Source organism: Mus musculus, chromosome 10 (assembly GCF_000001635.26).
Source record: "Mus musculus strain C57BL/6J chromosome 10, GRCm38.p6 C57BL/6J".
NCBI classification, from domain to species: domain Eukaryota; kingdom Metazoa; phylum Chordata; class Mammalia; order Rodentia; family Muridae; genus Mus; species Mus musculus.
In genome coordinates this window covers 25,344,783-25,370,197 of record NC_000076.6, presented here as the reverse complement: position 1 = coordinate 25,370,197, position 25,415 = coordinate 25,344,783, and the positions used below count along the sequence as shown (strand labels likewise).

At 42.7% G+C, this 25,415-nt stretch overlaps 1 protein-coding gene across 16 annotated transcripts in view; it reads right to left on the bottom strand.

The window, feature by feature from the left end:
• Positions 1-10,416, bottom strand: part of Epb41l2 (erythrocyte membrane protein band 4.1 like 2) — a 163,738-nt gene extending 153,322 nt beyond the window's left edge. For 11 of the 16 annotated variants that reach the window (XR_001779454.2, XM_006512506.2, XM_006512513.2 and 8 more), the window contains exon 1: positions 10,217-10,416. The gene's annotated coding sequence lies outside the window, so the exon portion shown is untranslated. The remainder of the gene's footprint in view (positions 1-10,216) is intronic. The other 5 variants (NM_001199265.1, NM_001358753.1, NM_001358751.1 and 2 more) reach the window with 1 other exon arrangement.
• Between the last annotated feature and the right edge of the window lie 14,999 nt (positions 10,417-25,415).

Genomic DNA, 25,415 nt, shown 5'->3' with positions numbered 1-25,415 from the left:
CATTTTCTTCAACTCAAGAAACAAGATAGTTATGTTTCTTAGAGACCAAACACACCAAAAACAAAACCAGAAATATTGAAAGTAGCGGCCACTGGGAAGCTGACGGATATCAGAGTTTGGGCACTGGCCTGCCCACTGTTTCCCCTGTATCCCTACAGCATGCCAAAGTCCTCCAGGGAGTGCCATTTCCACTGTAAATTAAATAGCACACGTGTAAAACCACATGAAGGAAGAAGCTGGTTGGGAGAGGGAGAAAGCCACACTTGATCCTTAGGCTTTCTACTCTGGCACGTCTCGCTGATGTCGGAGGAGCAGATGAGGAGCGGTGCCTGACAGGCAAGAGGTCATTCTCCACTTGAGCAGGAGCTTAGCTCTGTGGGGCCCTGGCAGAGCATGAGGCCCTGTTTCAATCACAAGAATCGCACAACCCAAAGCAGTGCTCAGTCATGGTAGACTTGTTACTCAGTGCTTCAAGATCGCACAGTAAGCCGGGCAGTGGTGGCGCATGCCTTTAACTGCAGCACTTGGGAGGCAGAGGCAGGTAGATTTCTGAGTTCGAGGCCAGCCTGGTCTACAGAGTGAGTTCCAGGACAGCCAGGGCTACACAGAGAAACTCAGTGGGGGGGGGGGGGGGGGGGGGGAGATCACACAGTAGAGTAGAAACGAGGGGGCCCAAAGCAAGCCAGGAAAGCAAGCCTATCTCCTACAAAAGCCAGATGCTCAAGATGCCAACGACCTCCAAAATGAAGTCCAGTTCTTAGGCGCAGCATCAAATAACTTACATAACTACCGGCCCCCGTGGGCAAAACTAACATTCCCCCGTGGGCAAAACTAACATTCAGCCAACACGTCCACTGGGTGCCGTGACCTTCATCTGTAAAGTGAACTGCATACCACACTAACATGTATAAATACAGTCCAAACAGCCTTCCTTCTTTTGGGTTTGGTTTTCTAAGGCTTGCTTCTCTTTCTTTTCTAACACACCGTTACTGATTGTGGCTGACACCTCCATTATGTACATAATCAAAAGAAGGCAGCCCCTAAGACTGAATGAACCCATCTGTGCTGTGACAGCATCAAAAGCCTGATGGCCACAGACGAGGAATATGGCTCAGTGGGTAAAGGTGCTTGCAACCAAGCCTAAGGGTCTGGGTTCATCCCTAAAACCCTCAGGACTTAACTCCCATGAGCTGTCCTCGAACCTCCACAATGCCCTGTGGTACACCCACACACAAAATAAAGGTAAAGTCAAAATTCAATAAAAGATATTGAATACAAGCCTACACCTATGGAATAATCTCACAGAAATAGGAAAGAGGGAGGGAACTGGGTCATGTTTCGAGATCAATGAGAATACAGGGTACAGGAATAGGTTAAGCACACCACAGGGATGAAAAGAGCAAAATTCACACTGTGTTTAGTACATGGGACAATCAATTATGTTTCTTCAACAAAATATACTGAAAGGAAAAATAAGAAATAAAGAGATAACTAAATCTTAAGGGCTACAAAGACTAACTGCATGTACAAATCTTAACTGCATCTTCATACAAAGAAAGTTTTTTCAATAACTGGCACTTGAAAGATTGGAAAGATTAATGGTTAAGAGCACGTGCTACTCGTGCAGAGAAGCGAGGTTCTATTCCCAGTTCACACAGTGGGTGACTACTGTCTGTAACTCTAGTTCCAGGGAAACCAACATCCTCTTCCAGCCTCCACAAGGACCAAGAACGCATGAGGCACAGACAATGCAGGTAAAACACTCATACACATAAAATACACGTTTTTAAAATGACATTGATTAAATTGACACTTGGGTATGGTGGGTATATACCTATAATCTCAAAGTTGATTTGGGAAGCAGGAAAATCACAAGTTCAAGGCCATCTTGGGCTACATAAAAGAATGTGAGACCAGACTGAACTACAAAAGGAATTTGAAGCCAATGTGGGCTACATAGTGAGCCCCTGTCTCAAAGCCTCCCACTTTAAAAATTGACACTTAAGAGCGTTAAAGACCATGGGGCTGAAGAGATGGCTCAGCAGTTAGCAGAACTTCCTGCTCTTACACAGCACCTCAGTTTGGATCAGAGAGACTATATTAGGCAGTACACAGTCACCTGTAACTCCAGCTCCAGGGAAATTTTACAACATCTTCTGACCTCCAGAGACCCCACAAGCACTGTGCACACACTAGCATGCAGGCACACACACAAACATGCGCTTAAATACAAACCAATTTTAAAAAGAAAGAAATTGGGAATCAAGACTTCAATGCTGACAGACAACTTGGTAGCTTTAAGAAACGTTCAGTGTAATGATGGCATTCCAATGAACATTATAAAAGAGTATTGTCATCTAAAACTGACAATGAAACAAAAATCACAAAACGCCGGGCCGTGGTGGCGCATGCCTTGAATCCCAGCATTTGGGAGGCAGAGGCAGGCAGATTTCTGAGTTCGAGGCCAACCTGGTCTACAGAGTGAGTTCCAGGACAGCTTGGGCTACACAGAGAGACCCTGTCTCAAAATTAAAAAAAAAAAAAAATCACAAAACAACACTGAGGTTTTCCCAGGGTGGCCCACGTAAATCAGGGCTGGTAGCTCCTGAAGCCCTGTGTCCTCAACACTTGAAAGGTGGAAGCAGGAGGAAGAGAGACTCAAGTTCATGTCAGGCTGCATGGTGGTCCTGGGATGCAGGAGACCTTGTCTCAGGAAAAGTTGTTTTTGAAAATGTAGAAGATACAGAAAATAAGACTTAACCCCATATCAAGCTGCTGCCTCAAAGGGTGAACTTTGGTTGCTCCGGTCTTTGACTATGACATCTGGTAATGATCAAAATGACCAAATAACCAGATAATTAGCTCACTGTGTCCAGAGATACAAGAGGTTGTCAGCCCTGTTTTGTGAGCATTCCTGTATGGTATACACACTGTCTTCTCTATCCTTTGTAAGTCATGTGACCCCTGTTCTTTCTCGGCATTTGAAGGTAAATCAGCACTGCTGGTCTCCACCTCCTCTCTTTTCTCACGAACTCTGCACTTCCTAAGACCACATGACAAACTGTTTTACAGACTGCTTTACAGTCTGAACTGATGGGCTGGTGCAAAGGATGAAATGAAAAGCATCACTTTAAAAAGCTAAACAACAGATAAATCAGGCTCAGTCGTGGGCTAAGGAAGTCTAAAAGTAAGCTTTAGAGGATGAGCAAATTGTTGAACAGTAAATGAGGAAGTCTAGAACCAAACCAGAAAAGGAACCATTCAACACCATGTCTGAGGGCTTACTGCACAGGGGACGCTGATCAACCATGACCCTGATAGTGACTCACAAGTGACACTTCACAGAGGGAGAGGCCCAATAGGAAGGAAAGCCCTACTGTAAGCAACATTCGCTGTAAGGTCACACAGCCTCATCTATCGTCAGTTCAACCACTGTTTAATAAAGGAATCAATCCAATAGTTGGTTCACACGATACAAATGAAGCAGTCTAGAGAAGAGTTTCTTAGCCTGTGGGTAGAGATTCCCAGAGCCTGCACATCAGATATTTACAGTCCGATTCATAACAGTAGCAAAGTTATAGATATGAAGTAGCAACAAAATAATTTAATGGTTGGGGTCACCTCAACATGTGGGTCACAGCATTAGGAAGGCTAAGAACCACTGCTCTAAAGGTAACATGAAAAGGAAATAGGGAAACTGAGTCAAAAGAGTTATCATAAAAAAATAACGCAAGCTCTGTCGGGCTGATGGTCCTCCCAGTAGAGGCAAATGGAACCAGTATTAATCACTGTCCTCCAAGTTTCCCACCCAAAATAAAAGCATTTATATTAGACTTCTGGTCTCATAATACTGGCAGATCCTTTAAAATTAAACACTACACTGGGGGAATATACGCCTGCAGGTTTATTTCACATATAATACAAGGTACTGGATCTATAAAGGTTAGGTTTTAGTGTGTTGTTTGCCAGAGCTTAAACAACCAGTAAAACACCCACTTACTAAGAGCCTTATTTCAACAACTACTTCAACTACAGAGAAGAGAACTTGAGAGACAACACAGGGCCCTTCAGACTCAGGACCCGTTACCTCTAGCAACACCACAAAAAGACTACATTCTTCCCGTCTTGTTGAAACCAGGTCCCAAGAGAACCACCATATACAGGGCACGTCCTGCATTATTTTTTAAAAATAGGCGAGAACAGGGGTCACAGAACAGAATGAAAATTCTAAAGATACTGTACTAAAAATAGTTTTTAAAAGGCATTCAAAGTATAAAAAATCCCAGCCCCATATCAGACTCTGCTTCCACACAGATAACTGGTTCCTGACAACTGCAGAAAATGTGCTTACCACAAGCAACACACTAGCTCTTTTCATAACCGAGCAAACAACTCTCACAGATGCCAGGCACTACGTGAAGCATTCTATAAACACTGGCTCATTTAATTCTCGTATCATTCTATGAAATAGGTACGATTTTCACTCATGCACACTCACACACACACACACACACACACACACCATTAAAGAAATGGCTTTGTAAAATATTTTGCCCAAAGTCCCTGGCAAAATGTCAGCCTAGCCAACAGCACCCAGCATGGACATGTTAGTGGCCTTCTCTAATTACAGTTCTACTTCAAGAAACTTCTGAGGAAACAAAAGCAGGCATTAAACTCACAGGTAACAATACAAGTGGATAAGATTGAATATCAGAACTCGGTTTCATCTTGACAACAGCATAGAGGGATCGGACTGGAGAATCCAATGGAAAGGAAGTAAGTACAGCGGGCAGAGGGGAAAAAAACAACAGTGACAAAGTACAACCTTACAACAAAAGGAGAGATAAGGAAATAGTGTCTCTGCAGACTCTGACTTCCTCATCGCCAACATTTAAGGTTAGGTCTGGGATGCAACTCAGCTATAGAGTGTGCGCTCTGGGTCAGACCCCAGCACCACATAAACTGGATGCTCAAGGTCCTCCTTGGCCACACACCACATTCAAGGTCAGCCTCCTCGTCTACACGAAAGCTTGTTTCATACAACAGTAATTATTACTTAAAAATAACTGCTGAATTAGATCAGCAATTTGAAGCCTCTTCTCATCACCCAAATATTCTCATATTCCTATTTTGTCTTTCTCTATGTCCCCCTTACCTCTCAACCTCTTCCCTGCACTCACTCAAACACAAACAGAAGCGCTCTTCTTACCACAGTCCAAGGCACACCCCAAGCAACACATTCTCACTAAGCTCTCGAGCCTCACATCAAGAGTATAAATTAAATTGTCTAAGCACTTCTGACCAAGTCCCCCAAGAGTGGAGGGTGTGTGTGTGTGTGTGTGTGTGTGTGTGTGTGTGTGTCTATTCTTAAAAAGTAGCCTCTTTGGATAATGGGGGATGGAGGGCAAAGAACAGTAGCAAATATAACTCACATCTGCATACCTTCACACTGCTGAGATGTAGGCACACACACTGTGGAACAATGGGTGAACTAGACACTGCTGTAAAACCCTGATGGAGTCAGCTGCAAAGCTCATCCAGAGACCTGGACACCCAACATGCCTGGATGGTAGATGAACCTACGTGCCATTTTTTAGTTCATCTTAAAGGGTGCTAAATGAAAAAAAAATGTTAAAATGTAAAAAAAAAAAATCAGTTATCTGAACGAAGCATACTTAACGTCACTAAGCATGTAAAATTAACTCAAGGCCCATTTGAGAGGGAAACCCAGAAGAAGTATGAAGGCACTGAGAGTCTATAAAGATCTGACTTGGGATTTGAGATGAAAACTCAAATAAAAAGTTTTCTTTTTTGTTAAAAAAAGAAAACTCAGAAAACCTCTCATTTTTTACAAAAATTCTAGTTATAATAAATGCTATTCAAACCAGGAAAACCATGTACAGATGATTTACAATCGTAAACATGAAAAACGCCCATCTAAGCCCCTACACCCATCCCAGACCCAATGATAAGAACAAGGGGGAACTGTGTCCAGCGCTGTTTCAAAAGTCAGTCCTCTTTATTATTTACATGATGTTTCTACATGAGCTACAACCAACCTCTATAAAGTTGTCTCAAGTTTTCAAAGCACACAACTGGAATCCTAGCAACTAGAAACTAGAGGACCAGAAGTTCAAAGCCAACCTCAGCTACACAGAAGGATATGCACCATTCTAAACTATATGAAACTCTGGGCTTTGTTGTTGTTTTGGTTTTTTGGAATTTTATTTGGTTAGCTGGTTGGGGGTTTTATTTTTGTTTTGTTTTGTTGTTGTTGTTGTTTATTGTTTGCTTTGTTTTGTTTTGAAGACAAGACCTTTCTACATAGCCCTGATTGTCCCGAAATTCACAACATAGACCAAGCTGACCTTGAACTCACAGTAATCTGCTGGCCCCTGCTTCCCAAGTGCTGGAATTAAAGGAATTAAAAATATACTCAAGAAGGTTGGAAAGACTGCTCGGCAGTTAAAGAGCACTTGCTGATCTTGCAGAGAATCCAGATTTGATTTCCATTACCTACAGAGCTTACAACTGCCCGTAACTCCAGTTCCAACAGAAGCAGCACCCTCGTTTGGTCTGTGTGGACATCAGGCACCCACATGGTACACATACATACGTGCAGGCAACATAATCACACACATAAAAAGTCAACCTTTAAAAATATACAAAAAAGGTTCCGTGAATTAATTTTCTACTACTGATTCACCATCTATCAGATATACTGTAAATATGTGGTGTGTATGTGTATTCCCTTCTATCTCATACAAAATACATGTACTTTGTAAAAAAAAACTACCCTCAAAAAGTTATAACTATTAATTTTTTCAAGATTTATTAGATAGTTTTCCTATTTCATTTCTAGCTTACTTGTGACCTCTCAGCAACTACACTACTAATAGGTGCTATAGTGGCCATGTCCGTTAGTTAATGATACACAGCAGTCATTCAATCTTAGATTTTAGTTTGGGACACTGCCCAGAGAGACAAATGATAGAAATCTTATGAATATTAAGTTACTGCTAAAACATAGTACTCCCCAAGGATGCTCTGTCTACAATCTGTGAAGGAATCATACAAGCCCCTATTTATTCAGGTCTTCCAAAGAAGCTAGAGATGTTTGTGTGGGAAGGGGAAAGGAACAGAGCTAAGAGTAGATTTGCTGACTCTTAAAAGTTCAGCCCTGAGATTCCAAGATTCTATAAAAGAGCAGTGAATTAGGGTTTGGCTAGTATTTGCTGACTATGGAAGCCAGAATAAACATTGACTTGAGGCTTTTAAATCTGTGAGAGTACCCAGTGGTTAGATACAGCAACTCTAATCTGGAGAGAAAACAAAACAAAACAAAAAACAAACAAGCAAAAGCAAATGTTTCTAAATAAAGGTGGGGCGGAGGGAAGAGGCACATTTCCTCTGTCTCCTCCAATAAACACTTCAGAGAAGCAACGTGCCCGTGCCGTGCGCTCGGTGAGAACGAGCTCCACAAACTTCTGCTGCCTTATTGAAAAAAGAAAAAAATCAACTAGCAATTCATATTTTTCAAGAATGTTTACCCACAGCTATCTCAGTCCAAGGAAAGAAAAAGCCCTTGCTTTACTGTGGAAAGGAAACAAAAATCAAACCTCCCACTATGTAAAATATGAGCCCCGCATTCCTAAATAATATGGCAAAGATACAGCCTCTGCAGGTCACCGGCCACAGCATTACAGGGTGACGATTCAGAGCACAACTAAATGCTAAGGGGAACTACACAGAACTGCTAGTTATGGAGAAAATTTACCAATAACTATTTTAGTTGAGGGCTGCCTTCTCGTCGTGACTATTTTTAGTTGAAAGTATGTGGTTGGGTAAGCCCATGTGGATATGGTTCTGATTTTTTTAATGTCTATTTTTTACATTCTGGTCACTGGCTAGGTTTTCTAAACTCGATTCTTTAGAACTGGTAATTTGAAAGAAGTAAACCCCAAGAACATTACATTAAAAAGCAGAAGATGCCAGGCTCACCAACTCAGGTCAGCTGAGTCCTCACAAACCTAAACACGGTCCCTCTCGCCCAGACTCACACGTTACATGAAATGCACACAAACAAAATGTCCTAAAGCCGTGTCTCCAGGTATAGCAAACTTCCGAGGTCCCTTATTTTTCTGTCTGCAGTTATTTTGGGGTGGGGGTGGGCATCCGTTCCTGGAAAGCTCCAAATGGGCTTCTTTCTAATTGGACCTAAGAATTCGGATTTTAAAGATCCATAATCAGTTACCGTAAAACATCCCACAGCAGCTTACATTTCTTACACAGAAACGTATCACTGAAAATCTATTGCACGGCGTTAAATAACAGCTGAGCTTTGGATTCCTTTTAACAGTCTCCCTCTCATTAGACTTCAAGAGAGCTGATGGCTCAATCCAGCCACACTTTTTTTTTTTCTTGCACACAGTGTCCTACTTCTACTAGAGGTAAATGAGTGAAGAACTGTTAGGACTAGATCCTTCTTACAGGGGATTGTTTTAAAGGAGAGGGGACCGTCCTCTCCTGTTAATGAGCAGCCTCTTGTTCTCAATAGGCAGTTTGCAAGCAAGACCACTGCTGACTTCAATGGGAATTCTGCCTCAGAAGTGGAGAACACAGAATAGGATTAAACTGGGCAAACTTCACACCACTACTTCAACTCCTCCAGCTCTCCAAAGGGTACAAAGACCTCTGAGGTTTGATGGTGGCTCTCAAACCAAATTATTGAAATGATCGCCCTAGCCCTAACAGGTGACATAGCCTTTCTCTCTCTCAAAGTTATGTCAAACTAGCAACCTGAGGGGGCTGCTGGTGCCTACCAAGATCCAGGATAACATTGCAAGGCAGCCCACCAGGGGCTGCAAGACAAACCAGATTTCTCACAGCAGGAGCCTGCAAACAAACTGAATAGCACAGGAAAACCTGTACAAGCACTGCAACTTCTAAACTTCATCTCCCACAGCCAAGAAACGGATCGAGTTTTCCTCAAATCCACGGGAATGTCTGACAGGGTAGACTAAAATGTTGCTAATGCAGCGTGATAAGGCAATGAAGAATACAGAGATAATGAACTCCCAGAAAGAAAGAAAGAAAGAAAGAAAGAAAGAAAGAAAGAAAGAAAGAAAGAAAGAAAGAAAGAGAGAGAGAGAGAGAGAGAGAGAGAGAAGAAAAGAAAAGAAAAGAAGAAAGACAGACAGGAAGGACTGAAGAAAAATGAGTGGAGAAAACTGAGACCGTTTTTGTTTTGTTTTGTAGCTAATCACAGAAACAAGAACATACTGCCCTGCACACCCCACATTTCACATGCAACAAAGTTCAAGAAACAGAGAGAATCTTGATTCCCAAAGGAGGAAATGTAAGTACAACTCCCCTAGATGCCACCGTGCCTACCACTCTCCCAGGAACCTTAAAAATCAGGGACAGCTGTTCAGGTGACAGATTTTCTGAAGGGCTTCCTCATTTTGTAAGGAAGCTCCACGGAGACCACTCCCCAAAATAAGACACCGGGGGAAGAGGGCGCTCTTCTAACTTCACCCCAAATAAATAAATAAAACTTGGCCCCGCCTGAGGCTGGCGTCTGGGGACATTTAATGACTAACGTCCACCGCAGACGTCTGGGGTTGAGGATGGGGGATCCCGAGATGCCAACCTCAACGCCACCGACTCGGTTATTTCCTCCTCGTAGCCCCTGACCTGCAGCTCACCTAAACTGCTCCCACCCCTCAGCTGCCAGCGCCGAGAAAAAGAAGCCATCGGGGGCGGATGGCCTGGTGTCCGAGCTGGAAGGCTCGCCGCAGAAAACGTGCGAGGGTGTCTGTCCTCAGCTCCAGACCGCACAGTGGGCGGCGGGGACAGAGGGTCGCCCGCGTTGGCCCGACCTGCGGCGCGCGTGGGGCTGGGTGGCTGGCGGGGCGCGCTCCCTCCCCGACTCCCGCAGAGCCCACGCGCGCCGCGGGCCCGCGTCTGGCGACCCTCGGGAGAGAGGGCGCGGCGAGCCCCCGGCACCCAGGATGGAGCCGCACGCCTCGGCAGGGCCGGGGCGCGAGAGCCCGGGGACGCCGCCGCGGTCCCCGCCCGGGAAGGAGAGAGACGGGCCCGCGGCCGCCCCCTCCCCCGCCCGGGATGGCCGTCCGGGCTTCCTGCCGGGGTCCGCTTCCCGCCTGCAGCGTGTCAGGACCCCGCCCGCCACTCCGCAGCCCGCTCGCCTCCTTACCCGGACACCGCCCCTCTCGAGCTTGCTCGCCCCGGGAACGCGTCCCGTTCCAGCCTCGGACGCCGCCGGCCCTCCGCACCCGCCGCCTCCACCCTCCTCTGGGTTTCAAATTGAAATTCCCTGACTGGGGCCGTCAGAGAACTCTCCGCGCAAGCCCCGCCCCCTCCTGGCGGAAGCCCCGCCCTCGTCCCCCGCCCGGCACGCCCCGGGCGCGGAAACCCCCGCGGGCAGGCCACGCCCCACGGCCAAAGCCACGCCCCCGGCGCCTGCTGGCGTGGGAGGGGGGCCTTCCCGAGGGGTTCGCGCGGCTCTCGGGCCCAGTGCCCCGCCGCAGGGGTGCGTTTCGCCCTCGGAGCGACCCTGGAGATAATGACAGCCAGTGCACGTGTGCGAGGCGTTCTTTCTGAGTATCTTGGCCTTAAATGCCCTCTCAACTTCGAAAAGTTCTTTCTTCGGAGTGCTTTCACTAACCAAACCTTCACTGGATGCCTTTTTCGTGGTAGACGGTAGAGCAGGTCCAGGAAACCGAATAAGGAAAGCCGGGTCCCCCCTCAGTCTGCAGTGAAAGAAGTGCTTTCACAGGATAGGCTTGAAAAGAATCCATTTATTCTTCCTGTGGGAGAGGCAGGAGAGATTGGGTAAACCCTGTGGAGGAGAGGCGCTTTGATGCTCAGCCTTACTAGTCAGGATATCTCCCGGCAGAGAATTGAGAACCTAGCTTGCAAAGTATAATGGGGATAAGGCAGTGACAAAAAATTAAAATAAAAAAATACACACACGTGATATGTATATATTATATATATGAATGATATAGATAGATAGATAGATAGTGGTAAGTTTTACACATTAGTACAATTAGACCTCAATCTCTTCTACTTATTTCATCTTTTCTGAGCATTGCATGTCAAGCTGTCAGAGTGGCAGCCCACTGCCTCCAGCATCTTCAACCCCACCCTGTGTTCTTCTAGTCATTTGCTTCCTCCCACCTCTAATAAAATCTTTAATGATTCACCTCTGCCAATTTCCTTCCTAAACATTGTAAAATTAGCAAGATCAAATTAACCATCAGTAGCAATGCCTTGCGTGTGGATACTTCCCAGGTAATGGCACACATGCAGGTGTTTTATCAGCTGGTTCCTCGCTATGAAAAGGGTACCTACATCAAAAAGAAAAGAGTTGGGGAAATAAATTACTTGCTAGAATCATCCTTGTAAATAATAAAATTATTGCTATAATAGCATTTGTTGTGTGTCAGGAACTTGAGTTGACTTAGTTGACTTCAGTCCCAGACGCTAAGAACACAAGGAGAGTTTGATAAGCTGTTTAATGAATACTGGAATCCTGATTACATACATTTCTAGCATAAAGAAGGCTTGGAATAATTGGTGTTGCTTTTCTGTTGCTATGAGGAAATGCCTGAAACAGATAACTTTGAAGAGATTTCCTCATGGCGCCATAGGCTTCTGTCCTTGGTCACCCAGTCCTTTACTTTGAATGGGTGGCAAGGTATCACGGCAGGGACCACATTGAGCAAACTACCTCATGGAATCTGAGAAGCAAGAATTGAGAGACTGAGGTCCTAATATACCTTCCACTGACATATACCCAGTGACCTAACCTCCTCCAACTAGGTCTCACATGCAAAAGTTCCCACCTCCCCACAGTATCATTAACTGGGGACCAAGCCTTTCAACCCAAGACCTTCAGGGAAATAATTAAGACCTGGTCCACAGAGGCAGCTCCCATAAACCAAACTTCAAGATCCAGTACTTTCCAAGACATTGAAATTAAATATCTGTAATTTGGATTCCATACTAAGAATAAGACATATTTCATTTTTGTTTGAGACAGATGTTCACCATGTTGATCATGTACTGGCTGGTTTGGTGTGTCAACTTGACTCAAGCTGGAATTACCACAGAGAAAGGAGCCTCCCTCGAGGAAATGCCTCCATGAGACCCAGCTGTAAGGCATTTTTTCAATTAGTGATCAAGGGGGAGGGCTTATTGTGGGTGGCGTCATCCCTGGGCTGGTAGTCCTGGGTTCTATAAGAAGGCAGGCTGAGCAAGCCAATAACATCCCTCCATGGCCTCTGCATCAGCTCCTGCTTCCTGACCTGCTTGAGTTCCAGTCTTGACTTCCTTGGTGATGAACAGCAGTATGGAAGTGTAAACTGAATAAACCCTTTCCTCCCCAACTTGCTTCTTGGTCATTATGCTTGTGCAGGAATAGAAACCCTGACTAAGACAACCACACTTGCCTAGAGTTCCTGGGCTCAAGTGATATTCCTACCACATGTAGCTAAGACTACAGTGCAGGTTCATACCACAGTGTTGAACCTGAGTTCAATACGTAAGTTTGGGGCCCATAAAACCTTGATCCACATAGTCCCAAAGGTGGCTTGATGAGGACCTGAAATCAGAAGCCAACATCCAGGTAGCAGCCAGGTATAGTACTGCAGGTGCTTATAACCCTAGCACTTTGGGGTCAACATTAAGGGATGAGTGAAGCTTGCAGACAAGTAGCCTAGGCCAAAACACAAAAGGACTAAGTTCAGAGGGAAAGCCTGCCTCAAAAGGAAGAAGACCAAAGATGATAGGACAATTGACACTCTTCTTGGGGTTTCAAATACAGATGAATGATTTTTAAAATACCAATGCAAACTTGTAAAATGAACATATGTATAAATAATAGAATATAATGTTATTATAAAAAAGATTCTTATATAGTATTCTCTGCTGCACACTGTGAGTCATTTCTACATGCTTTGTTGTTGTTGTTGTTGTTGTTGTTCAGGAAGAGATGCTGAGACAAGGTATCAAGCTCTTACGTAGCTTTTCTTGATGGTTTTATGTCAACTTGACAAGAGCTAGGGTCATTTTAGGAAAGGGGATCTCAATTGAGAAAATGCCTCCATCAGATTAGCCTGTTTGCAAGCCTGTGGTGCATTTTCTTGATTGATGACTGATATGGGAGGGCCCTGGTCATGTGCAGGGTCATCCCTGGGCTTGTGGTCCTGAGTGCTATAAGAAAACAGGCCATAGCCTGAAGGTGGCATGTATCTTTAATGTCAGCACTCTGGAGGCAGAGACAGGCAGAGCTCTCTAGGTCTATATACAGGACATCCAGGGCTGTGCAGAGAAACCCTGTCTCAGAGAGAGAGAGAGAGAGAGAGAGAGAGAGAGAGAGAGAGAGGAGGGGAGGGGAGGGGAGAAGAGAAGAGGGAAAGGGAAAGGGAAAGGAAAAGAGAAGGAAAAGAGAAGGAAAAGAGAAGGAAAAGAGAAGGAAAAGAGAAGGAAAAAGGAATTCAGGTTTTTACCCTGACTTCCTTCATTGATAGACTCTGATGTGAAAGCATAAACAGAAAAATTATTTCCTCTCTGTTTTTCTTTTGCTCTTGGTATGCTTTATCATAGCCATAGAAAGCTAAGTGGAGACAGGAGCTGATGCTGGCCGTGGAGTCTGCTTGTAGCAAAGGTTGGCTCCATTTTTTACAAGTCAGAGGAAGTACAGGCATGTGCCGTTGTACCCAGCCCTGTGTCACTTTTAAAGGATATTAATAAGATAATTATATCCATAAGTGCTTCTATGTGGGAGCCAAAAAGATTTGACTTGAAGAAATGATTTAATGTTATTAAAAAGCTATTACCTTTGTGTGTGTATGTGTGAGGGGGGAGGGGGGAGAGGCCAAGATGCTGGCTTTGGGAATTTCAATATCCATAAATAATCTTTGATCAAAACCACACCTCATTCCCTCCCTCAAACTCCTCCCCTAATCTCCCACCATGGCTTTTCTCTCTCAAAACCATGGCCTCTGTGGGAACAGGGAACAGGAAATAGGGGGTAAATGGAGGCAGAGTCCACAACTGTGCCCAGGATTCAGACTCCGAAGACCAGCATCAGAGTTCAGATCTAACTTTATTGTTTATTACATAAGCTAATATACAGCTTTCTAGCCAATTAGGCTATGTTTATATAGGCAAGGGCAAATCGGGGGCACAACAGATGTTTAACAGAAATCTGACTCGCCTGCCCAAAAGCCAGAGAAACAGCCACCGCCCTGGCCTAGGATCTATGTATCGTCTCACTGGCTTGCAGGGAACCATGTCAGATCCTTCACTGTGGACAATGGATCAGGACTATTCAAAGAGTCGCAGAAGCTTGTGGTGCCTCTCTCTCCATCCTATTTCTTCCGCTGCATTCCCCACAGCCTCTCTCCTTTCAAAGAAAAATGTTTCCTATTTTTAATTGTATGTGTATGGCTGTTCTGCCTGCGTGGATGCCTGGGTAGCATGTGCATGCAGTGCCCACAGGGGTCAGGAAGAGGTAGCAAATCCACAAGGAGGGGAGTTACAAGTAGTTGTAAGCTGCCGATAGCTACCGGGAATTGAACCCAGGTCTTCTGGAAGCAGCAGCCAATACTTTTAACCACCAGTCATCTATCTCGCTAGCCTTGTGGACTGTCTTTTTCATCTTCTTAAAGCTCCTGAGTGCACTTAGTCCTGCCACGGTTTACACTCGGACTAAGGGCCACTTACTAAGCAATAGGGCTGAGCTTCCAGACTGGTACCAGTTTGATTTCTCTGTGTCCTATGAAGCAGTGGAGTCTTAGCATCAAATTCTGAAGGGTAATTAATTGTCCTAGTTAGTTTTTATCAGTATAGCCCAGGAACCTAAGAAGAGGGAACCTTAATTAAAGAACTGCCCAGATCACCGTGTCCTATGACCACATCTGTATTGACTCAGCCCAGTGGAGTACAGCCTTAGGCAAGTGGTCCTGAGCCAGTTGATCATGAATCAGAGAGCTATCTAGTAAGCAGGATTCCTCCATGGTCTCTACTACAATTCTTGCTTCTAAGTTCCTAACCTAGTTCCTGTCCTGACTTCTCTCAGTGATTACATGGAAGTACAATCTGAAAAAAAGAAAAGAAAAATTCTTTTCTCATGCTACTTTTGGTCACAGCGTTTGTTACAGCAACAGGACAGTAAACTAAAACAGTAATGAAGAGCTATGGTAATAGAGTGCAGTGTTTGAGAGTCTATGGGACGGCACTGACAACTCAGAGGTGACAGAGAGGTGGCACAGTGCCTTTTGTTTAATAGTCAGTTGTGCTTGGGAGAAATGTTGCCCCACATATTATAGGATGTAGGCATACATTTTTTGCAACCTACTTTTAATGAACATTTAATCTCTCCTCTGGCCCACCACACAGAAGAGGTAATAAGAAAGTTATTAGGATATGGAGGAAGTGGACCTGTTCTTCTTTAGGGCAAGCTTGATCTTCTTTGGCAGCAGTTCAGTCCCATAACAAACACCAAATTCGACTCGGCAGCTGCAGACCAGCCAGCCCTCTTGGCAGGCAGACACCACACATGAACCAGCAGCTGTCGTTCAATCCTAAAGACACTGCCAGTCTGCAACCTCAGGAGCAGATCAATGTCTAGTGGAGATCAATAACACTACATAAGGCAAACCAATATACACATGCCGTTAATCGAGGCACGGTGAGGCAGAGAAAACTAAACCAAGGCTCAGTGCTCTTCTCCCTTTGTCTGTGGGGTCATATTTATACTCCTTCATCACGGGTCTTTGCATGTGTTTGGTATATCATCCTTTCACCTGTGTTTATTTCAGGAAAATATTCTTTCCTGTGTCTTTTCCTGCAAACTTCATTTTATTTTCCTTAACAGGTGAGTAGTGTTCCATTACGTAAATTTTCACCCTTTCTTCGTTAGTTTTCCGACATCTAGGCTGTTTTCATTCCCTGGCTATTCTGAGTAGAGCAATACTGAGCCTGGAGTAACAAGCTGGAGTCCTTGGGAATCTGCCCAGGACCAGCATAGCCTGGCACATGGTAGATCTGCATTTCTGAATAAGCCCAACTGATTCCCACACTTTGTACTCCTATCAATGGTGACTAAGTGTCCCCTTTCCCCCACATCCAGGGCAGAATTTGTTGTCATTTGTGTGGTTTTGTTTGGTTGTAGAACACAATTTTAATATGTTTAACTGTTGATATTCAATAAACAGATAGCTATTTTAAGATATATTTCATTGTTATGTCTCCCTTTTCATTTCTGATTTTGTTAATTTGGATACTGTCTCTCTGTTGATTTTCTCAAAGAACCAGCTCCTGGTTTTGTTGATTCGTTGTATAGTTCTTTTTGTTTCTATTTGGTTGATTTCAGCCCTGACTTTGATTATTTCCTGCCCTCTACTCCTCTTGGGTGTATTTGCTTCTTTTTGTTCTAGAGCTTTCAGGTGTGCTATCAAGCTGCTAGTGTAAGCTCTATCCAGTTGGTTTTTTGTTTGTTTGTTTGTTTTGTTTTGTTTTGTTTTAAGAGGGACTTAGAGCTACCAGATTTCCTCTTACCACTGATTTCATGGTGTCCCATACGTTTTGGTATGACGTGTCTTCATTTTCATTAAATTCTAAAAATCTAAATTAAATTCCATTTTTTATCTTAACCATTAGGATAAGATAAAAATCTCAAAGTAGTTAATTTGCATTTTCCTTGGGGCTAAGGGTGTCAAAGTTTTTGTAAATAGTTCCTAAGTCATTTAAAAAAACAAAAACAAAAACAAAACGCCTCTCTGTTCAGTTCCATGCAATTAGTTCCAACAAATTATTTGTCTTGCTGAGTTGCTTTTAGTTCTTTGTATGTTCTGGATGTTAACACTTTATGAGACATGTAGCTGACAAAGATTTTTTTCCCACATTCTATAGGCTGCCTCTTTGCTTGGTTGCTGTTGACTTTTACTGTACAGATGTTATTGTTTTGTTTTGCTTTGCTTTAATGTCCTGAGGTCCCACTTATCAATTGTTGGATTTAATCCCTGCACTACTAAGTCCTATCCAGAAAGTCCTTACATGTTTATGTAAGTCAAGGCATAGCCCCTACTTTTCTCCAGTAATAATTTCAGGGTATCAGGTCTTGGACTAAGATCCTAGAACCATTTGGTTCCACCACCACCATATAAGTGCTGGAATTGCAGGCACGAGCAGCCACAACCATCTCATGTGGTGCTGGGGATGGAACCCAGGGCTTTAAACATTTGTACTGGGTTATTTTTTAAGATTACATTCAGAAAGAAGTCTATAGCAACAACTAACATTCAGTTGTTTTCATGTGTGCGTATTTGCTTTATTAACTAGTTAATTATTTTATTGAATGTGTATTGGTGTTTTGCCTGCACATATATCTATGTATCACATGTGTGCCTGGTGCCTATGGAAATCAGGAAAAGGCATCTATGGAGGTCAGGAAAAAACACTGGGTCTCCTGGAACTGGTGTTACAGACACTGTGGGCTGCCATGGGGGGTTAGAAACATACCTGGAACCTCTGGAAAAGATAGAAAAACAGCCAGTGTTTTCACAGGTCCTCTCTCCAGCCCGCTTGCTTTTTTCTTTTTACTCATTCTTCTCCCTTTTTTTCTTTTCTTCTTTCTTTCTTTTTCTATTTTTTTTTCTTTTTGAGACACTCTTTGACTGTATTGCCCAGTCTAACTTCAGATTCATGATCTTCCTGCCTCAGTCTCTCAAGTGCTGTGACTGCCAGCTGCAAACACTATGTCCAGGTGTACAACATTCATTAGGACAAGCAGACTCAGTGAGGACCTGGCAGACTTGAGAGGAATATGTGTTCCGAGAATTTGAAGATTGTAAAGAAACAGGATGGGAGATATTAGCAAACAACAGGTGGCCAATGCAAGCAAGGAAACCTAACAGGGAGGGGAGGGGCATTTGGGCAAAGTCCTAAATAGGAGGTTCTCAGCAATGCAGGAAGGTTGAAACACTGCTGAAATTACCAGGCTATGGTTCAAGGGCAGGCGTTCATCCTCAGGAAAACAGACCAGTAATAATAACTGGGTATCCCTAAACCAAACAATAACAGGCAAAGGACTGACCCAGACCAAAAACTATAGAAATTCAGGTACTAGACCTGAGAGTTACCTCATCCAAGTACCAACAGCCTCAAATGTGAGTACCATCAGCAGCAAAACCAGACAAGTAGTGTAGACAAGCAATGTAGACAAGCAGTGTAGACAAGCAGTGTACACATGATCTTCCCAATGGCCTTACTAAGTCCACAGGCTTGGGAAGAAAGCTGGTCTATACTATTACTATATTAGCAATTTATATGTGTGCCTCTGAGTACCTGGCTTAAGCCACAGAAACACACTGTAGGGGCTCTGGGTTGAAAAAAATCAGCCCTTGTTTTGCATGGAACACAGACAGGAAGACCTAATAATACAGTTTTCTAGTGTGACTGACTCGTATATTCTCAAGCTTACATTCAGACAATCCCAGTTCAAGATAAGCAACCAAGACATCATTCAAATATCCCAGTAGAAGACACTGTCATGGCCACCCTTTGGTGGAGTTTTGTCGGGCTTCAAAAAGGTAAAACAATCATTATTAGCCATGAGTCTTTGGGGCAAGCCTCAAAAGTATTCCTCATCTCTGTTCCATGTGATAGCAGCTGAAAAGCTTAACTGTAGATGAAGAAGCTAAGACATTCACATCTGCCAGTTGGTCCTGTCTGTTACTTGAGCGCCAAATATCTCTTCCATGTGGATGCTCACTGCATGCTCTTCCCCTTTATCCCTCTATCTCATTCTGTATGGCTTCTCTAGTAGAAAAACCCAGATTTCTTACATGGCATCTGGTTTTTCAAGAAAATATGAACAAAACCTACAAGGCTTGCAAAACCTAAGTCAAGCTGTAGTACAGTATCACACTCCATTGTCTTATCAAAGAAATACAGAAGACCAGCCCTGGTTTAGAAAGAGAGACCATTGACTTCACCTCTTGATGGAAGAGTAGGTCTGATGGAGAAGAAAAGTTGTTGGTCCTTCTGGTCTGGGCTGGTGCCCTGAGCAGACTTTGGACATGAACTCTGAAGCCAGTCCCACAACACCCAGAGGAAGCGCTATTCCCAGGTGCTCTAAAACTCCCAGGATCACAGGATGAGAGGTGAGGAAGACATAACATCAGCCCCAGTGCCGGGAGTAACTGGGACCACCAGGACCCAGGCACCCAGGAACTCCACCAGACCAGTGGCACAGGTTCCTTCCGGTGACCTGAGCAGACCTTCCTTGGGAGTGAACTATTGGGAAGTCCCACAATACCCAGAGGAAACTCCACTCCCAGGGGCTCTAACACGCCCAGGATCAGAGTATCAGAGGTGTCTGGAGCAGACCTTGGGCTCTAACTCCTCAGCCAGTCCCACAACACCTAAAAAAAGCTCAACTCCCAGGCACTCTTACATGCCCAGGACCATAGGATCTCAGGGTCCCAGAGGCAGCTTGACTTCAGGAACTCACACACCCAGGACACGCCCAGGATCTCAGGATTACAGGATCCTGGAATCACAGGATCACAGAGACATTTGCTCTCTGAGAAGTTCTGACACAACCAGGATCACAGGCAGGACAGACTCCAGTCAGACAGCCAGGGCAGGAAGCACTAGAGATAACCAGATGTCGGGAGGCAAACATAAGAACATAAGCAACAGAAAGCAAGGGTACTTGGCATCATCAGAACCCAATTCTCCCACTATAGCAAGTCCTGGATACACCATCACATTGGAAAAGCAAGATTCGGATCTAAAATCACTTCTCATGATGATGATAGAGGACTTTAAGAAGGACATAAATTACTCTCTTAAAGAAATATAGGAGAACACAGGTAAAAGCTAGAAGCCCTTAAAGACGAAACTCAAAAATCCCTTAAACAATTACAGGATAACACAATCGAACAGGCAAAGGAAATGAACAAAACCATCCAGGACCTTAAAATGGAAATAGAAACAACAAAGAACTCACAAAAGTAGATGACCCTAGAGTTAGAAAACCTAGGAAAAATATCATGAGTCATAGATGCAAGCATCACTAAAAGAATACAAGAGATAGAAGAGAGAATCTCAGGTGCAGAAGATACCATAGAAAATATTGACACAACAGTCAAAGAAAAGGCAAAATGCTCCTAACCCAAAACATCCAGAAATACAGGACACAATGAGAAGACCAAACCTAAGGATAATAGGTATAGAAGGGAGTGAAGATTCCCAACTTAAAGGGCCAGTCAATATCTTCAAAAAAAATATATATAGAGGAAAACTTCCCTAACCTAAAGACAGAGATGCCCATAAACATACAAGAAGCCTACAGAACTTCAAATAGATTGGACCAGAAAAGAAATTCCTTTCATCACATAATAGTCAAAACAAAGAAAGAATATTAAAAGGAATAAGGGAAAAAGGTCAAGTAACATGTAAAGGGAGACCTATCAGAATTACACCAGACTTCTCACCAAAGACTATGAAAGCTAGAAGATCCTGGGCAGATGTCATACAGACTCTAAGAGAACATAAATGCCAGCCCAGGCTACTATATCCAGCAAAAGTCTCAATTACCATAGATGGAGAAACCAAGGTATTACATGACAAAACCAAATTTACACAATATCTTTCCACAAATCCAGTCCTACAGAGGATAATCGATGGAAAACTCCAACACAAGGAGGAAAACTACACCCTAGAAAAAGCAAGAAAGTAATCTTTCATCAAACCCAAAAGAAGATAGCCACAAAAATATAATTCCACCGCTAACAAGAGCAACAACAAAAAAAACCCAGGAAGCAACAATCACTGGTCCTTAATATCTCTTAACATCAGTGCACTCAATTCCCCAGTAAAAATACATAGACTAAAAGACTGGATAAGTAAACAGGACTCAACATTTTGCTGCATATAGGAAGTACACCTAGATGACAAAAACAGACAGTACCATAGAGTAAAAGGCTGGAAAACAAATTTCTAAGCAAATGGTCCCAAGAAACAAGCTGGAGTAGCCATTCTAATATCAAATAAAATCAACTTTCCACCAATAGTTATCAAAAAAGATAAGAAAGGAAACTTTCATACTTATCAAAGGAAAAAAATCTACCAAGATGAACTCTTAATTCTGAACATCTATGTTCCAAATGCAAGGGCACCCACCTTCACAAAAGAAACTTTACTAAAGCTCAAAGCACACATTGCACCTTACACAATAATAGTGGGAGACTTCAACATCCCACTCTCAGCAATAGACAGACGATGGAAACATGAGCTAAATGGAGACACAGTGAAACTAACACAAGTTATGAACTAAATGGATCTAACAGATATTTATAGAACATTTCATCCTAAAGCTAAAGAATATACCTTCTTCTCAGCACCTCATGGTACCTTCTCCAAAACTGACCATATAATGGGTCACAAAACCAGCCTCAACAGATTATCTCAATCAAGAAGACTGAGATAACTCCATGCACCCTATCAGATCACCATGGACTTAGGCTGGTCTTAAACACATACACATGGGAGGTGAACAATACTCTACTCATTGATAACTTGGTCAAGTGAGAAATAAAGAAATTAAAGGCTTTTTAGAATTTAATGAAAATGAAGACACATCATACCAAAACTTATGTGACACAGTGAAAGCAGTGGTAAGAAGAAAACTCATACCTCTAAGTGCCTCCAAAAAGAAACTGGAGAGGGCTTACACTAACAGTTTAACAGCATACCTGAAAGCTCTAGAAGCAAATATACCCAAGAGGAGTAGAAGGCAGGAAATAATCAAAACAAATAGAAACAAAAAGAACTATACAAAGGGGCTGGTGAGATGGCTCAGTGGGTAAGAGCACCCCGATTGTTCTTCCGAAGGTCAGGAGTTCAAATCCCAGCAACCACATGGTGGCTCACAACCATCGGTAACGAGATCTGACTCCCTCTTCTGGAGTGTCTGAGGACAGCTACAGTGTACTTCCATATAATAAATGAATAAATAAATCTTCAAAAAAAAAAAAAAGAACTATACAAAGAATCAACCAAACCAGGAGCTGGTTCTTTGAGAAAATCAACAAGATAGATAAACCTTTAGCCAGATTAACCAGAGGGAGCAGAGACAGTATCCAAATTAACAAAATCAGAAATGAAAAGAGAGACATAACAATGAAATATACCTTAAAATAATTATTCTGTTTGTTGAATATCAACAGTTGAAAATATTAAAATCATGTTCTGCAAACATCATGGAAATATTAATGATAATTTTTTTGCTCTGTGGCTGAAAATAGCATTTTTCTTAATGTTTAACTTCAAAGAGTTTTTGCTATTTTGAAATGTTTAAAATATACTTACTGATAAAATAACTTCTAGAATAATCTTTTTTAAGTAAACTGATTGTTAAACAATGTACACAGATATATAATGCATTTTAAATACTCTTTCACTATGTCAGGTGGTATCATATAAGGGCTTTTGAATATATTTCTTAATGATTAATTTTCAACATTTTATGCTCTTTTACTATGCTTAACTTCCAAAGAATATTTTGTATGCTTTGAAACAATTTAGTATTCAACATTAGATATAGGATCCTCAGTTATGATAGTGTTAAATATCCACTAATGATATTTTTAGGAATATGAATAAAAAGTTGAACAAATTTTTATGTATTATTTGATTCTCAAAATACTCAATATTATTAATTTTTTGATGTAGAAAATACATTTAAATAATAAGAAAATTTAAGAAAAAAAATAAAAGAAAAGTTGTTGGCAGTTATCTTGATAAACAATTTCTAAATACCACACTACCACCTCCCCGCAAGCTGGTTATGTAAAACCTAGCAACAGTGGTAATGGAAAAAGCAAAGAGATTGTTTTGTTGGGTCAAGAAATAAATTAGAAGAGTTATCCCCTCGGTTGTATGGAATTGGCATTGGGTATTGTGTAGCCTAGTCTTAGGCTCATTTGTTCTCTCTCTCCCTCTTTCTCTTCTTTTCCCCCTTCCTACCTCTTTCTTCATTTCTCTCTCTTTCTTTTTTCAATAGATTTTCACTACATAGTTCTTACTCTCCTGGATCTCACTATGTAGACCAGTCTGGCTATGAACTCATAGAGATCCACCTGCTTTTGCCACACTTTTCCAGCACACGATCAGAATCTTCCCTCAAGCAGCCTGTCCAGTTTCCATCTGCAGTAATAGTCTCTATAGTTTTTCCATCAGAATCATCACAAAGCCCCTTTGCATATAAGTTATTGTAAATGATCACAGTCTCCTTTGGCAACTCCACAATGGCTAATAGTAGCCATAGTCTTCTCAAGTCTACAGAAAGTTGGTATTCCTTCAACTGTACTTATAGGTTTTCCTCTAATGTACCCTGTTTTTTCTCACTCTTAAGGGGAAAGAAGCACCAACATGAGAACCAGAACTCCACAGTTGCATGTGGATACTCATGGCCAATTGCTCCCTAGAACTAAAATCAGAAATAGAATGGCCTGAGGATGTAGCTCAGTGGTAGAGCATTTGCAAGAGGCCCTAGATTCAAATCCTAACCCTGAAAAAAAGTTCCTAGAAAAGGAGCTTTTAGAAGGCTACAACAAAGTTATATGATTTCAATCTACCAGTCTGACATCATCCTATACCAAGTCTTGCTCAGGAAATATAAAGATGAGTGAAACACTATGCCCACTGCCAAGTCCAGAGTCTGGTGGACAGTAAATATGGAACAACAACAACAACAACAAAAAAAAATACAAGGATTCAGGAATTCTGGTTGCTGTCTCTGGCCCTCAGAGAGTCCTCATGCCCTAACAGAGACTATCTTTGTCATCTTTAAGTGTGTATGAACAATGAAGACGAAATACTATTTTATATGAATGACAGACTTCATTGATTTCTATTACATGCCAATGCAATTCATAAAATAACCACAGAGTGAATTCAGTAAAAAGTTATTTTGCACTTTGATTTAGACTGACTTTGTAAACAAGAGCTATAGGGATTTAAGATGTCTCAAAATTTCTCAAGGAGAGTTCAGAAGGCAAAGGAGAAGAGTTTAGTTAGACTCACTCAAAGACCAAAAGAACCCAAGGCAAAGGGACTACAGAACGTGCATTATGAACATGGGTACCAGTTTTGCTTGGATCAAACAGATATCTGTCTATGGGGAGAGACTAAGATAGAACACTGTATTTTAATAAGATGGGAATGGCCTCTGATTGTCTCTCCCCACTCAGCCACACTGCCAGCCTGTCTCTACTGTTCTAAGCTCTTTCCCAGGCTGTACTGAGAAGAGGGTTTGATCAGATTATAGAGAAACAATGTCCTTCTCATACCCTTTTAACTAGATATGGGAGTTGGGAGGCAAAATGACCTTCAAGCCTTGGCATTGGACTTTATTTCTCACACAGATCTACCACCACAATTCCATGGACCAATTTTCTCACAAGTACTAATGAGGCCTGTCTTAGGGTTTTACTACTGTGAACAGACACCATGACCAGGACAACTCTTAATAAAAGACAGCATTTAATTTGGACTGGCTTACAGGTTCAAAGGTTCAGTCCATTATCATCAAGGTAGGAGCATGGCAGCATGCAGGCAGACTTGGGGCTGGAGTTGCTGAGAGTTCTACATCTTATTCTGAAGAGCTAGGAGAAGATTGCTTCTAGGCAGCTAAGTCTTAAAGCCCACAATGACACATCTACTCCAACAAGGCCACACCTCCTAATAGTGCCACTCCCTGGGCCAAGTATACTCAAACCATCACAAGGGCTGACTCTGCTTAGCTTCAGAAATCTAGTGTGTTTGGGGTGACATGTCCAAAGCCTATCATAGACAACTTCTGATGATGTGTGATCCTGAATGTCAAAGGTTTTGAACATGCTATGAGGGATCTTGCCTGTGGAGTATAATTTGTGACTGGCCTCAGCAACTGGTGATATAAAACCTAGCAGCAGTGATTTTATATCAATGGGAACAGCTAAGAGATTGTTGAATCAAGAGAAAAGTTAGAAGAGTTAGACCCTCAATTATTTGAAGTTGGCACTGGATATTGTGTAGCCCAGTCTTGATGGGCTCATTTGTTTTTAATGGCCTGTAGAAATAGCAGTGACAGAGACACTGAAACAGGAATGTAGGCATTTATTTTCTTTTTCTTTTTTTATTTTTTCTTTGCTTTGTTTTTTGAGACAGGGGTTGTTTGTCGGTTTTTCTGGATAGCCTTGGCTGTCCTGGAACTCAATCTGAAGGCCAGGCTGGCCTCAAACTCAGAGATCTACCTGCCTTTGCCTCTTGAGTGCTGGAATTAAAGGCATGCACCACCTCTGGGCAGGAATGAGGCCATTTCTAAGTAAACA